This window comes from Heterocephalus glaber, unplaced genomic scaffold, assembly GCF_053883595.1.
Source record: "Heterocephalus glaber isolate CG9 unplaced genomic scaffold, H.glaber_assembly_v1.0 deba00001457, whole genome shotgun sequence".
NCBI classification, from domain to species: Eukaryota; Metazoa; Chordata; class Mammalia; order Rodentia; family Bathyergidae; genus Heterocephalus; species Heterocephalus glaber.
The window spans coordinates 18,370,681-18,386,814 of NW_028258305.1; the positions used below are offsets into that span (position 1 = coordinate 18,370,681).

Below are 16,134 nucleotides of genomic sequence, written 5' to 3' on the forward strand. Positions count from 1 at the left end.
TCCATTTTTTATTGTCTATATTTTATTTTGCTCTTTATTTACATTTTGTATTTCTCATATATATATATATATATATATATATATATATATATATATTTTTTTTTTTTTTTTTTTGTACTGGGGACCGAACTCAGGACTTGCACTTTCAAAGCAGGCACAAAAACCACTGAGCTAAATCCCGGGCCCCTCTCATATATTTTTTGAATCGGTTAAACTCAAGCGTGTGAGAAAAGTAGAATACAGTAGGAATACAGCCCTTGATTGATATCTGAAACACAAATGTTAAACCTGCTATGATTTTCCAAATGCAAAAGACACACTGTATTTTGGTTTTTTCTGAAATAGCTTTTAGGTCAAATGTAAGAAAATGGAAAAAGTTACTCAGTATTAATAAAATTAATTATAGAGTAGAGTTGAGGAGGAAGAGACCAGGGACTGTTGATGATGAGAATGGAGGTAAAGAAATGGAAATGAGAGATATTCCAAAAGAAAACATGAGGAAACTTAAGTTCCAAATGAAAATAAGTGGTGAAAAGAACCCGATGACTCAAAGTTTTCAAGCCTTAGCAGTGAAGATAATAATGGTGTTTATGGGAGAAAAATTATAATTTTGGTCTTATCAACTGGAAAAGTGTAGGATATCCTGACAGAAATGCCAAGAAGATCAAGCAATGAAGCATGTGACACACAAGGTGCTGAACATCTCTCACCGTGTTGATGTCATCTCCGCAGGGCCAGATGCTTACCATTTACAGAGAGAAGAGGGCTAGGGGCTAGATCTTGGTATGTTTTTCTAAGCTTTCAAAAGTGCATTCTAATAGAATTCTCTATAGAATTCTCTATAGAAATTATTATTCTCATTTATGAGCTAATCTAAAAATACAGTTCTAAATGGGGGAGTTAAATGATCAGTATGATGTAGCTCACTAATTAGTGTACTGTATTGTAGCTTGGTGAGATTCACAGTGATAGAAGTAGTGAAGTAATCTAACTAAACTAAAAGAATAGTTAAAATTTTAAGAAATGATGTATGTAGATGGAGAGATGGTCTTATATACTACCTGATTACTTTATGGAAGATTGTTTACTAAAGTGAGCATTGTATTTGAATAATTCCATCTCATGTAACAGGCCTTTTCTTTTTTACTTTTAGCATCTTGAAAGTGATACACTCTTTCTACTTTGTGAGCGGAATGGCTGTTACCCTCTTTTTGATGACTCAAGGTCATCGTCATGAACATTACTCAATGTCCTGTGCTATGAAGCAGTAATTCCTTTGTGGTTGCTCTGCTATGTAAAGCTGTCTGCCCTTGTGCTAAGCTGTTATACCTTTTAAGTTCCTGTAACTGCCTTTTGTAATATAGTTTTTAAATCCTTCTCTGTTATTTAGAGAGCAATCGCTTATTACATAAGTGTGACTTCTTATACAGGCCACTTCTATGCTAAAGCAACTGTTTGTTTCTCACCTACTCTAGCCTGGAATGTCACATAGCCAAAAATTAAAATTCTGTCACTGATAAAATTAATAGACTGCAAAATAGACTCTAAAGAGTACAACCATGATCAAAGTAAATAAATTTCTGTTAAGGAGTTTTGGAATATTTATTTCAGCATTGAGATACTTTCTTTGTTTATTTTCTGATTCTCATCTATGTTCTTTTTTTTTTTTGGTACCAGAGATCAAACTCGGGTCTTTGCGCTTGCGTAGCAGGCGGCGAAACCACTAAGCTAAATCCCCAGCCCCCTCATCTATGTTCTTGGAAGTTAGGATTGCAAGATTAAACACCTCCATGATAAATGTGATTTTTGGCCACAAAGGAGCTCAGTGTTGTTTTCTGTAAATAGCACAGGTTGTACCACACCACACTAATGAATGAGCATGTATTTGCTTATACAATTATATTTGTAGGTAGGCGTATAGATGTATGTATAAAACTTGTGTGTAACTGTATTATTATACAGTGTATGAGGCTACGTATATTGAGATGTTTGCCTCCATAAGCCTCATACTTAGTAGGGCTATTATGACCATTAAAATGTAGGTATGAGTTTTATCTTTTAAAATTATACTTGCATTGCTTTTGTTCTTCTAGACCTTAAAACAGGACATGCAGGGCCGGGGATTTAGCTCAGTGGTTCCACCGCCTGCTGCGCAAGCACAAGGACCTGAGTTCAATCCCCGGTACAAAAAAAAAAAAAAAAACAACCAGGACATGCACTGTTGCACTGTGTTTACCTGGATCATTTCACCTTATTGTATATGGTGATATCACCTTATTGTAATGAGAACAGTATTGCATATAAACATTGTTATTGTTGTTTTACCTGTTATGTTTTTAAACTGAGACCAAACTATAACATTGGTAAATGAAAAAAAGTAATCTCACCTTACCTTCAGTGCTCTTAACATGTGTCAACCACACAACACATGTGTCAACATGTGTACCTTAAGATACCTTGTATCTCAGAGTGATTAAATGAGGGAAAAAGAAAGCCTATGAAATTTTGCACCATAACTTTGAGACTATTTCCAGCATCTGAAAATCTATTATCACCCTTCTTAAAATATATTAGGAGGAATTTGATGGTAAATGGGAACACGAATGATTTAAAAATGGTTTGGTTGTGTATTATATGTATGTATACAGTCTAGAGCAGTGGTAACTAACCTATGGAATGCATACTGCAGTGGGCTGTTTGTATCATTGAAAGCTCTGCCATCCAATCCAATGTCTAGAGTCTTAGAGAGTTTGTGGGAAAATATTAGTCTGTGTGAGTAAAAAGGTGCTACTTAAGGCTTGCTTTAGTCTGGGTTATTTGCTAAGCCATCTAGTCTTAGTCTACCCATAATCTTACTTTACTGATAGTCTTACTTTACTCATAGATAGGAATACTATATTAAGTGGTTTTGGGATATAGAAAAAGAAATTAATTCATCTAGTTATGAATTCAAACCTATGAGCTTGGGAGTGTGTACTAACTTATGTGGCTAACTGCTAACATTTATTAGTCCCTATCATGTCACAGGCATTGTGCTTTATGTCGTTTAAGCCTTACATACCTAGGTAAAATTAACGGTCTCTGTTTTTAAAATGAAGTATCTTGAGGCTTAGAAAGATTAGAAGTGCCATGTTTAATATCACTCAGCTATTAAGTGTCAGAAGAGTTTTAATTTCCATGCTGATTTTCAGCTATAATAAAAGTGTGACCATATCCAATTAGTCACATTTGTACAAATACCACTGACTTAACATCAGAACACTTGCTTTGATGAGTTATAAAAATCACAAGGCTGCCAGGTATATTTATTATTATTTATTATCAAATAATTCAAACAAGCAGAGCTCCTGTTTCCTCTTGTTCTCCAAATATTTGTGGCTTGGTTACATAGAGGGAAAAGATTGACAAATTAATACTAGAATAGTATTTAGGTCACTATTTAAAAATTTACATTTAATAGATTTTTTACTAAAATATACAATGATTAGTATATACCTGGAATATTTGCAATTTGAAAACTGCTGATATTCTTATTAGTTCCTATATGTCTAGCAAAAGTCAAAGTTTTGTTTTGTTTTGTTTTGTTCTTACTACATGTGTATAGTACATAATGTTTATATTCCTTGTGGGGAGTTGGTACTTGTTCATAATTCACCTTAATTTTTAAATTCATTTTTCCACCCCCTTTCCCTTCCCTCCTTCATCCCTCCACCCATCTCTTTGATCACTTTCCTCCCCCTCCCCTTTTTAATGACTCAAGTCCCCAGGGTATTAGTTCATAGCCTCTTATCCAGTCTATACTTCAGTCTCCTTTCTCCTGTCCTTTAGGACAGGATGGCTGTGGAGTCCAGTGTCTTGCCTGACTCTCCCAAAACAGGAGGATAGACACAGACAATAATTTCTTATGTTTTTAATAAGGTTTAGTTCTGATGGTTTTTCTTAAAAGAGGTTAAGTTCATTCCATTTCTCCTTGGCCTAATCTAATAGACAAGTACTCTGTGCTTCACAGATTTTGGAAATACTGATAAAAGAAAGTAGAGAATAAAAAAACAATATTTACATTTTTTCCTATTGTTGGTTTCGTGCACTTAAAATAAAGGCAGATAAAGTAAAGACACATTGCCCCTAGAGACCAGCTTCTCTGCCCCATTGCCTTGGCTGTAGGCTGGTGAACAAGTTCCTGAGGGTTAAAATTAACATTGATTTAAAAAAAAAAACAAACTTGTGTTTGCTTTATTTGACAATGGAGAATGGATTTTTTAAATTATCAATTATTATTATTTGAAAATTAAGTACTATGAGTTATACTAACCTGCTTCATCCTAAGGCAGTTCTCAATATTCCAGTGGGAGATAGCTAAGAGAGTCATATTGCTATAGATTCTGCCAGGTGATTTGAGAATTGAATGGCATAACCTTTAATTCCAGCAGATTATAGTTTTTCCATTGCATGTTTCTTCTCTTTTTAAAAAAAATCATCCTAATAGGGCTTTAACTAAAGTCATCCCCCAAAAAAGAGATCTTTCCTTTTCCTGTGGCAAACTATTTTAATTTCTGTGAATCCCTTCCCTAAGTTAAAATGTTATCTAGCTCACAAAGCCTGTGAAAGATCCTTGGTAACATTCTGTAGGTTACTGAATTAAAAAGTAGTAAATATGAGGCCGGGGATTTAGCTCAGTGGTTCTGGTGCCTCCCGTGCAAGCCCAAGGTCCCAAGTTTGATCCTAGGTACCAAAAACAAAAAAGTAGGAAATATGGTGTCTCTAGAAAGGCTAGAAAGGCTTCAATTTGTTGAAATTTTATTTATTCATTCATATGTTTGGCTTTATGTCAACATTATGACAGTTTCTCTTGAATTTTATTTTACTAATATCTGAACTCTGTTTTCTTGACTTCTGAAGAAAAAAATTTAACTGCTGTTTTAAAATCTTGTTTTTCAAATTTTAAAACTAAGTCACATTTGAACTGTATTTTCCATAGTTCTGTGGAATATGCTTGAGAGTGGCTTGTGTAATAAATTGGATAAAAATGAAAATAAAAAATAAATCCTGAAATACAATTTTAAAATTTATGTTAGATTATCTAGGTGCCAGATATATTTTAATTATGCATTCATTGTCATATTTCAGACAAATAATAAATATGACTCTAATTTTTGTTCAATTAAATTTTAAGCAAAAAGTATTGGAGATTTTCACTGAATTCCTAAGAGGATATTTAGAGGCAGCCTAAAATATAGGACAGGATATTAAATAAGAAACTAAGTCATGATTAAAAACACCAATCATGTTACTCAGGAAAAATTTTTTAAACTTTATAAGAAATTTTATATACATTTCCTTGAATAGTAAAAGAGAGATTTTATTTAATTCTTAAAATTTTTATGAGGCTCCTATACACCAAAAAAAGGAATTTATTTGCAGTGTGTTACTGTCATCCATTTTTGACTTTCAACAGTGTGTAATCCCAAATCTTCTCTAACTGATTTTGATCCGCTGTGTGAGTGTTATTCTTGTGTGTTTGTGGAATAATATTTTACAGAAATGAAACCATGGTAAAATCTGAATTCTAGAAGAAGTAAAACATTTCTAGTTTTCCTTCGTAGCATATATAATTCAACCTTTTTCTCTTTCTTGTGCGGTGCTCAAACCTTGGTTCTTGGTGTCATTTGATTGTTTATATTTAGTTGTGGGGTGGCAGAATTGTGCCCACCCAACTAAGGGTGGACCCCAGCCCCGCACTCAGACTCTTCCTAGGGACAAGGCTCCCTACACTTAAAACTTATTTCATTGTCTGCAGTCCCCACTTGATATCCATCTCGTTATTTCTCTCCTTCTTTGGGATCCACTATTCCATATTATCTTCTACTGGGAAAGCATTTCAGAGAAGAAAATCTCAATGTCGCCACTGTTCCAGTTGGTGCCAATGAACATTCTCCAAGAGCTACCTACTTCTGACCTCCAGGGTGACACTGCATCTTGTAACAAGTAAACAATTCTTTTATTTCCAATCTACATTTATCATTAAAATTTCTAATGCATCTCACAATTTCTCTTTTGAATTTTTCTAAGTTCTGTCTCATTAGGGGTTTTGACAAATAAAATAGACATTACGGGTTTTAATTTACTTTCCCTAGTCATCGTGCTTTGCCCTTCCACTTGTACCCCTTCTCTGACTTTTTCCTCTCATCTCATGCATAAAGTATCTGGTACTGAGTTGATAAAGCAGAAGTGAAGGGAATATTGAAGATACAAGCAACAGTCAAAAGTGGCCCCGTTTTTGCACATGATAATAAGTGATTTCAAAGGTGCTCTGAGAAAAGGACTGGATAGCTCATGAGTCATCAGGATCCCAATTAGAAAGATGCTAAGAACATAGAAACAAGACTTTTCCATTTTGGATGGTGGTATGGATAGATGAAGGCATATTTATAAGAGAGATTCTAGTTGAAATATATAACATAGATATGTATGGACCCACAAGAGAGTTACCTTTTGAATTTTGGCCTCTTTTATTGCTAGGGTGCCTTTTTAACATGGATGTAATTTAGAAGAATAGGATACTTTATAAAGATACTCAATAACATCAAAATTCTATAAGGGAGAAATTTTGCATATGAAATAAAGCTTAAATTGCAATGCAATCTAGTGTATTCACATTATATTAATCCAAACAATGCTTGATCATAATGTGTTGGTGAACTTGCCCCACAAGTTCTGTTCTACTAAACAAAACAGCAGATGCAGTGCTTAGAATGGTGACTTGGTAAAATTATACTCTTGGGTATAAAAGAAAATGAAGTGCTCTAAATAAATGCCTTTAGCAATTGGAAGGGTGGAAGCAAATTATTCTGATAACATTTCCAACCTTTACTCAATTGAAATTTTAAAAATTATATTTGGAGTGCTAAAATTTAAAAAATTTAAAATGAGGGAATATGTAATATTCATAGATATGAATTTTACATCTATTAACTGTGATTTAAAAGTATTCTGGAGATGTCCTTTGAAAGTAGGAGGTGATTTTTACACGTAGCAGAGAAACACTAATAATAAACCTCTCAGGATCCACTCTAAGTGCATGAGGAAGTAGGAATAGGCTTGAGAATGAAAGGATAGAAAAAGGAAACTGTCTTCCCAAATATTCATCTGAGAAGGCTGAGTATAGATTTATTATTTTGTCTTATATCTCGGCAATTTTCAATGCAAATTTTCATGGCCTGGATAATAGGATTCAATAAGAAGCTATTGCCTTTTTGTGTGTGTGCTCGGAGAACATATTTCCTTAAGTTCAGTCTAGTCTCTCACCCAGTTAAGGGAAAAAATAATCAATTAATTCAGTGAAAGTACTCCAAAACAATTGAATTACCTGAACCAATTGTCTGTGTGACTGAATTGAGCCAGTAATTTAGTCAAAATGGCCGACTTTTAAACTGAGTTTAAAAAAAATCTCTCCACAAAACAGATTGCAGCACAGCAGTTCCTTAGAATGTTAGGATAAGATAGCCAAATTAAGGTATTTGTATCTTCAAGTTATAATACCACTGACTTGTTCCAGAGTCTTTCAGTAGACTGCCACAGATATGCCAAAGTTAAACTCTAGAAGAGGATATCAATTATGTTTGTTATTGCAAGCTCATTATCTGACCATGAGTATCTTCACAGAGCTGGAACAAAACACATAGCTTGAATGTCCCAAACTGGCCTTTCCCTGTATTTTTTCCCTGCCTAAAATGTACTGTTTTTGAAGGTACAGATTTTGACAAGAGTTTTTCAGAAAGAAAAGCCTTAAGGAGTTACACCAGTCACCATGCCCCTTTGTGGCTTTTGTTTGACTCAGTTCCTAAATAGCAAAGGCTAATGGGGATTTACCATGGCAGTAAGCCCTATGAGGTGTCATCCATGAGAGGTCACATATTAATTTATATCTCGTTGTTCTCCAAAACAAACCTTTATTCTAGTGAAATTTAGCACAATATGGCCTTTAACACTAGCTATCAAATATTGATTAAAGGGCTGGGGATTTATCTCAATGATTCCGCTGCCTGCCTTGGAAACTCAAGGACCTGAGTTCGATCCCTGGTACCAAAAAACAAATATTGATTAAATATTTTTCTATGTAAATTAAGAATGAATATTGAATGAATGAGTGGGGGTTACAGCAGGTGGATTATGTATGAATAGCCTCTCATTGCCTCTTCACCTCACAAAACTTACGAGAACCAATCAATAGAGAGCCACTCTGCTTCTTGAAACCCTTTAGTACATGCATATCTTCATCATTTCATCTTAATTGGCATAATAATAGCAATTATTCTTCCTAGAGCTGACACTGAATGGTTACCATCCTTATGGCACTGCCGTAAGCATATTGTATATCTTTCATTTTTATGACAGCTAGGGAAGTAGCTACTAATGACATTACCTTGTACAGATGAGAATTTTGAGGCTCATAGAGTATTAATAGTTAGCACAATATTGTGTAGCTACTAAGGAGCAAAACTGAGAATAGTCTACACTTAGACCTACACTCCTAAGCACCAAGCCATATTATCTCTGTTTAGGGACAGAAAACACAGGAAACTAATTTTTTCCATTAATCCATACTTTGTCTTCCTGATTGAGTCTTAAGCTTCATTTACTCTTTATCCTCATAGAGTCCTTCAGAGAGCTAATCATAGTGCAGATCACTTATGGATAGTTTTAGCTAATACTATTCACTTTAAGTTTACTTTTTATGATAGTTGCTAAATTTAGATTTCTTAAGGAATAGTAAGATAATGTTTTGGGCCGGGCATTTAGCTCAGTGGTTTTGCTGCCTGCTGCGCAAGCGCCAGGACCCGAGTTCGATCTCCAGTACCAAAAAAAAAAAAAAAACAAAGATACTGTTTTGCAGGCAAAATATGTCTCCAATGTCTTAACACTGGAGTGATAGTAATGACAAAATTATTTGGACTTTGATTGGAGGGTTTTGTTATGTTTTATTTTGTTTTGCTTTAATTCTTTTGGTGCTGTGAATCGAACGCAGGGTCTTATGAATGCTAACCATTTACCCTTCTACTGAGTTACATCCTTAACCCCTTAATTATGGAATTTTTAAGATGAAATATAAATATTATTGTTTAAATTCCTTAGCAATAGCTTGAGTTAACATATTTTGCTCTTGTCTCATAAAGGAATCTTCTAGTGTGGCATCACAACAATGGCCAAATGTAAATGCTTGTTTTCTTCAAATTGTTCTGCTTATTCATACAGGCAAGCTGAATCTAGTTGATTTCCTGATAAATTTAAACTATGTTTTCCAAGAAATAGTAGTCTAGCACAACACATTAGGTCATCCTTAAAAATCTGTCTGTGTTTCTGTTATTGACTAGAAGCCCCAAATACTCAAGCAGCATGTTAGAATCAAATAGTATATTGCCAATCAACTTTAAAATCTGATTCCCAAAATGGTATTTGTGGTTTGTGGAATTGTGGCCTACTTCATTTCTTTATTCCATAGCTAGTCTTCTTTCACTTCGAGTTAAGTATATCAAATATTAAACCTGTTATCTTTGGCTCAGAACATATCATTCTTCATTTTCTCTCTGTGTCGACTGTGCCCCTACTCATGCCAAACTCCTGGCAGCCATCCTCAGTGTTACCTCTCTTCTCCACGGGTATGGATCACAAAGTTGTGTTTTTGCTCCAAAATAATCGTAAGTGCCTCCCCTACTCTTTGGGCCACTATTACACTTTAGACCTATCATTCCTCATCTGAGCTGTTGCTTTTAGCTGGCCTCCCTGACTCCTACTTGTCTGCTTTCTATTTTACACAGTTAGTAAAACCCAAATGATATTAAAGTACTCCCATTAAAAAAAAATTACTCTGCATGTTGCTATGCCAGTAATAAAAGCCAGCCATCATGCAATAGAAGAGAAAACCTCCTTTATTTGACTTCTGTCTGCCTGAATCATCTGCTGTGCTTTCCTCTATCTTATGCTCCAGCCATCTAAATGTCATGCAATTCTTTGCCAGTGTTTTCTGCTTAAATCGTCTCATGCTGTTATTCAGGCTGTAAACTCTAAAGAGAATGTCCTCCCTTCCATTCTGCCCTTACTCTTCCATGAAACATCAATGTACTCTTCTCAGAGAGCCGCTATACATCCTGTACATCTTTCCTAGGCTTTTTATTACATGTTAGGATTAGTTATTTGCCTGTGTGTACTGGCTAGCAGTTGGTAGCTTTTGAATATGGTGGTCTATGTCTTACTTATCATTGTTTCTCCAGCACCTAACTTAGACACTGATAAATATAAAGTGTTTAGTCAGTGTTAAATGAGTGGATGGGTGGAATGCATGTATTCATTTTTTTTCTCCTTATGCTACTTTTTCCTCAACAAACCACTGTTTTGCCTAAAATAATTTTACTGGCTATATATTTTCTTGCAAAATAAAATAAAATAAAATAGAACAACCCTCCCTGGATTATCCTGATAATCTCACATCCAGCCATGATTCCTGTAGTGCTCATTGTAAATATCTTTTATGAGCAATCCTGAAGATGAACTTTCTTTTGTATTCTACATAGATGGGAGAGCTCACTGTGTTTTTTGCATTTCTTTCCACCTGAACAGAAAGCTATTTAAGTATTGCACTATGGACATTACTGTAAAGTATAACTTTAGTGGCAGTGACTTCATAGTAGTTGGATTCAGATACATTTATAGTTTGGCAAATAAAACCACTTCCTTTACTAATATTGATAGAAAAACTAATTAGATTTTAAAAAGTTCTTTTTAAAAAGTTTCAAAAGCATCATACTTTTTCAACTAATAAATTGCTATTAAAAATGTTTGGATAATTTTCTCAGCCAGAGTGGAAATACATCTTTATATGTCTATCCTTAGAGATAAATAGGCACAACTGAGAATTGGCATGCTTTTTAAACTATTCACAATCTTAATTAAAGTCATTTTTATTTTATTAACTTCTTTCAGAAATCATAGTGTCCACTATTACTGACTGCTTTATAATAGATACAAATCTGTACAAGTTAAAGAAATGACAAATTAGTGAATAGTCCATTTTCCACTTTAGTAAACCAGAACCAAATGATGGTTGCATTACATTAAATGTGATCTAAATGTGGTGTTTTGCAAATATAAAGATATGTTTGAATTATAAATGGATAGTGGTGCTCACAAAAGCCAATGTTTCACAAGAAATCTTTCATTTAGGGGCCCTTATGAAAATATTTCAGTGAATATTTCCATCTAAATATATTTAATTTAAACACTGTGTAATAATAAACAACCTAGTTTTCTAGTAAGTATCATGAAATGTATGTAACAGAGCCAAGGAATTCAGTTGAATACCATGTTGTCTTAATTTAGCATTTTCTCTTTGAAACTGTATTAGGCAGACCATTGTTATTGACATTTTACTCAACAAAACACTGAAATGTTGGGAAAGGCAAACATCAGAGTAGATGATTATACTGCTGATTTTCCAGCCTGTCCTAAGACTTCTATAAAGAATCCTGTGCTCCTCTAGGAAATGAACTTTAGTATAAAATTGCAAATTAAATTCATCTAGCTAGTGGCTCCTCTTGAAGACAATGATGATATGACTAAGGCAGGTGTCCCTGTAGAACACCACTCTAGCCACATTTGAATAAAATCATAGTTTTAAGTTAATTTTTGCAATTAAACTTCACTTTGAAACAAAAACAATATACAAAAAATTATCACTGGAATAACTTTAAATTGTGTTATTTCCTTAAAATTAATAGTTGTGTGTATTGTTGTTTTTTTTTTGGTACCAGGGATCGAACTCGGGACCTTGCGCTTGCGAGGCAGGCGCCGGAACCACTGAGCTAAATCCCCAGCCCTAAAATTAATAGTTGAAGGTAGAACTGATAGTATATATTGTAGAAACCAATAAGAAAATTAAAAATTGATGTTTAAAAAGTCATTATTCAATCTTTAAGCTCCTATGATATTCTGCAAATAGTTCATGGAGATTAATGACTCATTATGGTTAGGTATGTTTTCAAAATTAATTTATCAATCATTTATTTTGAATCTTCAAAAGATTTTTTTATTTATTTCTACATGTGCTTTTTGTATTAGGTTAAGTACTAAGGCGAATATTTAAAAATCAGATTGACAGCTGAAAAACTAAAAAGTGTAACAGGAGAACCACAAAGATAATTTTAAATCTTGATAACCATGTTCTTTTGTCTTTTCCTATAATGAAAAGTGATAAAGAATCCCATTGTTTTTCAAAGTTTTGGTGCATCGATAGGTATTATATATGTACTAGAAGGTTAAATTCTTTTTAAAGACCAAAAAATATTGATGATTAAAATGGACTGCTAAATTTGCAAAGCTCCACTTCAACTATTAATAATCTGTTTTTATATTTAAAGTATGCCATCACATTGAAGTAAAAAAACTTTTCCCCAAGGCCAACATGCTTTCTTTTAAATTACATTTTAGATTCCTAATATTGATAATATATATTTAGTTACAAGATATTTAGTAAGCGAAAAATTGATTTGTGTGACTCAAGACATAGTATGTAATAAATTTATTACAATGAGCATTTATCAGTAGAAAGAATTTATTTGAAAATAGTAATCCAGAAAATATAAATCAAGATTATAAGATAATATATTCTTTTATTATATTCATAGGCTAGAAAGTCTGAATTTTAGCTATTAGCATAAGGAAAAAAATGATGCATTTCTATGAAAATAACCAAATAGATTAAAAACAAAAAGAATCTATTAAGTTCCTTCTACAATATTCTGAATGTAAAATGTTATTAATCTTCTCCATTATTACTTGGTTTCCATAGCAACCTGGAAAATTTTGTACTCAAGAGAAATCCCTGGACATTTGTTTGCATTGTCACAGAAAAAAAGGAGGAAAAGATAATAGAGCTAAGGTTTGTAGAAATCAGTTTTCTAAAAGATACATTTTAGTTATACATTTTGAATTTAAAATACTATTAAAGCCAACAAGATCCACAGATGAATGCTAAAATTTGTGGGTAAAAGTTTAAGAAGATTACACTAAGGACATTTGTATAGTCTTACAGTGTCTCTCCTATTAAATGAAAAATCATCAGTTTTACAGTACCAAAATACAGATTACATCAAGGCTAAGATCACTACTAGTTAAGACATAGCAACTTTATTTATCCCCAGATGTAAGTGAGATGCTGGTGTCACCTTGATTGTTCTTGTAAACATCTACAGCCTCCCTCTAATTATGAGAAAACACCAGACAAATGACATCCTACAAAATAACTGATTGGTGCCTTTTAAACTGTAAGAATTTCCTTCCTACCCATCCGGGGACCCAGGGAGAGGTGGTACCTGAATGCAGGTGACATACTGGATTGGATCCCAGTATACAATAAGGGATTAGCAGAAATCCACATAAAGTCTGTAGCTTGGCTATAGCTATGAACCAGTGTAACTTTCTTTTCGTTATGATTTTTTTTTTTTTTTTTTTGGTACCGGGGATCGAACTCGGGTCCTTGCGCTTGGGCAGCAGGCGGTGAAACCACTGAGCTAAATCCCCAGCCCCCATTATGATTTTATGTAAGTGATTAACAGGAGAATGTAGGGAAAGAGCATGCATGATAACTCTCGTATCTTTACAGTTCTTCTGTAAGGATAAAATTATTGGAAGAAAACAGTTGTTTATGCTATATTAAAAACAAATGTTCTTACCATGTCTCTCAAATACCAAAATATACAGTGTTACATACAAAAGAGCACTTGTAAAATTTTCACTTGCTTTTTTATAAATGATAAGGTTATGACTACTTAATATGCAAACGCAAATAGGTTTTTATACAGTCTTACAGAATCATGCCTGATATTTTCTCAGCTTGAATCAACCTGTAGAAATTGGACAGAGTGACAAAAGACCTGTGCCAATTCTTTAGCGATACAGTGCAAAGTTATCGTTAAAATTCATGATTTCCCTGGATAAGCACATTAAGATAGGATAAAATAACTGAGGGGAGAAAAACAATGCTTACTATTACTATACATATATATTCTTATAACATTAATTTGTTCCGGGGCAAAAATAATGTGTTAAAATTTTTATTCATTTTGTCTTCTCCTTTTGAATTAGCCTTAGTTATTCTAGGAGCAATGTTTTGGGAGGATTCTATTCTAAGTTGAGGACTGGTTAATCTGCTTTTTGTGTTTTCTTGTTTTGAGTGAGGTCAAGCCAATATACTTTTCTTTAAAATCACTATTAGTATGTCAGCCTCACTACCTATAAATTACTGTATTCAATTACATTGATTCTACTATAGGATATGATTGTGGCTAGTTGAATAATGATGGGAATGAGAGAAATGTTAAGAGATTATTAGAAGAAATATGCTCTCTTGTATTTTAATCGAGTGACACCTTAGTGTGACCCAAAGTAATTGTCATGGAACTTGATATAGCTATATTGTCTGATTTTGTAGCTCTAGTCAAGTAATTAGCAGTTATTCTATACCTTCAAGTGAGGAAAATAAATGGTGATTAGGGAAGCATTTGGTGAAGTTTAATATAGAAGAAGTTTTTTCGTTATTCATTATTTCTGTTTTATTTCTATTATGATGAATATTTCAGAAAATATTTTCTAAATAAAACATTTAAGGAAATTTTTAGTCTTAAGGTAAAAGTCAGTTTACCTAATCTGACAAAAGATTTTTTTTCCCCAAATATCCACTTGCTTCCTCATTTAATAAACCTCTGCTCTTCACTGTGTTTCCAGCCCACACCCATGGTACAGGTCCCAGACTCATCCCTAGGATAAAAAGGGGAGACTGAGTCCTGCCTTCTAGATGCTTACAGAATAGAACCTTTGGCTTTTTTTTTTTTTAATATTTCTCTGGATGAACTCTTTCCAGACCAGCTGCCAGACTGTTGCACTTACATAATGATGTTCTGTGCAAACACCAAGAAGACAAGACAGTGAATCTCCAAGTCCACATATAGCTCTGGATAGCAGTCTGTGGGGCTTTCAGTGCAAAGAGAAAGGGGAAGCAGTGATGTTAGATAATCTTGGGATGCCTGGGATTGAAATACCGCTGAAAACACTTTATATCTCCCATCATTTCTAATAGACATCTTATTATTCAAGGACAACCCAGTAGATGCTATCTGTCATTACATGAGTAATATACAGAATTCTTAAGTTGGTTCATGACATTTTGTTAGGCCATTGATGACATCAAGTACAACAATTTTCTGAAAAATACAAGTATTATACAAACACAAATCATAATAAAGATGAGAAAGTAGATTTTCTGAATGGAATATAAGTAATTTTAGAATGTAGTTTCAAAATTCTGGAAACTTTTAGTGTTGTTGTAATAGATAAATACAAAAATGCAGTAATAGGAATATAAGGCCATATAACACCAGAAATGTATAAATGGTAAAAAGAAAGGACACAGATGGTTAAGATGATTGCCTTGCGTGCCCTGGGTTCAATCCTCATCATTGATAAAGGGGAAAAAAGAAATGCAGTGCTTTAAAGAGAGAAAATATTACTCATAACTGGAGACAATAACAAAAGTTTTGTAGTGAAGTTAAAATTTGAGCTGAGAATTAAAGAATGAATATGAGGAGAAAATTTATATTGAGTTCAGGTGCAGTGTGTATCAGCGAACTTCCTTTGGGTACTCTGTTTATGTGATATTCTATTCTGATTCTTATAAACTAGCAAAATGGTCATCAGCCAACTTACAACCCACTTTTTGCAGAATGCTGTTTATTTCAAAGCATTGGATATATTTAAAGAAACTAAAAATATCTTATTCTATGAACATGTGTAACCAATATTATGTCCTTCTAATAATTTGAAGCTCTTCATTCATCCAGTGCTATTTGTAATACTTTCCTAAATGTTAAATAGAAGAAGCCCTCTGTTATTTCACTTCTTGGAAGATACCAATTATGAAATTGTCCCTGATGAATAGCAAACCATGCAGATAACATGCAATTAAATGGATCATTAGAAAAAGAAAAGTATAACTTTATCTGAGTTAAATCTCAAAAACAAGAAGACTTTTCTTGATTCTTTTGGAATCTTTTATCTTTCACGTTTATAATTTTTTGTCTTTTGAAT

At 33.5% G+C, this 16,134-nt stretch overlaps 1 protein-coding gene and 1 long non-coding RNA gene across 49 annotated transcripts in view; one reads left to right on the forward strand and one right to left on the reverse strand.

Moving 5' to 3' along the window:
• The window catches only part of Nrxn1 (neurexin 1), a 1,121,547-nt gene that overhangs the window by 347,886 nt on the left and 757,527 nt on the right, over positions 1-16,134 (forward strand). The gene's annotated exons all lie outside the window — the stretch shown is intronic.
• The window catches only part of LOC147826972 (uncharacterized), a 116,401-nt gene that overhangs the window by 26,311 nt on the left and 73,956 nt on the right, over positions 1-16,134 (reverse strand). The gene's annotated exons all lie outside the window — the stretch shown is intronic.